The sequence below is a fragment of the Gavia stellata genome, chromosome 6 (assembly GCF_030936135.1).
Source record: "Gavia stellata isolate bGavSte3 chromosome 6, bGavSte3.hap2, whole genome shotgun sequence".
Taxonomy (NCBI): Eukaryota; Metazoa; Chordata; class Aves; order Gaviiformes; family Gaviidae; genus Gavia; species Gavia stellata.
Window position 1 is genome coordinate 52,306,555 of NC_082599.1, and position 1,661 is coordinate 52,308,215.

The following is a 1,661-nucleotide window of genomic DNA, read 5'->3' on the forward strand; positions in this document are numbered from 1 at the left end:
GGCGCGGAGGCTCGGCTCGGCTCTGCTCGGGCCGGGGGCTGTCCGCACCGCGCCCCGCCGCAGGCGCGGTCTCTCCGCACCGCCTCCCGCCTGCGAGGGCACTGAGAAGGAGGCGAGCCGGCGGGAAGGCGGCGCCGCGTACCGGTCACACCAGCGGTCACACCTCCACACCCCTCCCCGGCGCGGGCGGGCGGGGAGCGGCCCGCCCTCCTGGGGCAGCCCCGCGGGACGGCGCCTCCCCGCCGCCATCTCCTCAGGCGGCCGCCCGCCCGCCCCCGGGCCCGCTCCCCTCCCGCTTCCCCCGGCGCCGCAACCGCTCCCCGCCTTTCCCCGGGCCCCCTTCCTGTCAGCTCCCAGCGGGGGCGTCGCGCTCGGCCCCAGCCGCCGGGACGCCCCCGTTCCCCCACTCAGCCCGGCGCCCACCCGCCCGGCACGGTTGGTTTCGTGGCGGGGCTTCACGCGTGCCCGTGGCTGTTCCTCCGGGCGCAGCAGCAAGGCCGCTCATGAGCGCAGGCATTCTGTTGTAGCCCCTTACGTGCCAAGTAGGGTTGGTAACTCATTTAATTGGGCTTGGATGAAAAAAGAGACGTGCTAAGTGATGTAAATAAAACGTTGGACACCTGAACCATTGGTTGCCCAACGCCTTCGTAAAGTGTGAGAAGGTGAGGGAGGAGCAAGGAGTTAATTTCAACTCCCTGTGCTGCAGCATCCAGGCTGCCCATGGGGTGCTGGCTGCGCGCCTGGCACGCATAGTCATAGGGGCACGTTTGAAAAATACATGAGAGTCAACCGATGAGCCACAAAGCCGATTTAAGGACTGTATAAAAAGAAGTCGGACCGCTTACCATACGAAGGAGATGCAATTTGATAACAGCACATATCATATCAAAAGGGCCTTTAATCTGGTAGAGGAAAAGAATAACAGAGAGTCAATACCTGGAAGCTGAAGTTGGACAAATTCAGAGTAGAAATTTTATCAATGGGAGTGAGCAATCATTGGCACAAATTACAGAGGGAAGCTGTGTTTTCTTCTTTGGAAATCTCCAAATAAGATGTCTCTGTGGAAAATACACTGTATCCCAACAGAAGTAATTGGACTTACCACAGGTATAATTGGGTAAAATTTAGTGGCCAGGGATGTATAGTAGGTCAGACTAAAAGACTTCGTGATCCATCATTCTGGCCTCAAATTCTATGAACAGGACAAAGCAGAACATGCTAAAACACATATCCCTTATACTCTGTTTTCTGTCATTTAATGAAAGTTTTGTCCGGCTGCCCCATTTAACTAACTTGTCTTCTCTGGTTTTACTTCCAGAGTATTCCATCATTTTTGACACAATACAGTCTGACACAAAGACCTTTGTAAATGTAGACCTTGATCAATTCTTATCCTGAAATGTATATCACTGTGTTTTTTTAAGAGTTGAGTGTAAAGACATGGACAGAAAGCTCAGTTATCTTTTCTGGCTCTTTGACACAGAGCATTTATATTTTGCTAGACTATCTGATGAATGAAGCCATGTAAAATAAAAGCATAGACAAAAACTGTCATGTAAACTAGTCAAAACCCAGGCTGTCAAAACCTGCAACACATTATAATACCAAGTTAGCAAGTTGTTATCTAAAAATTTAGCATAATTTCACTTCCATTTGAAATC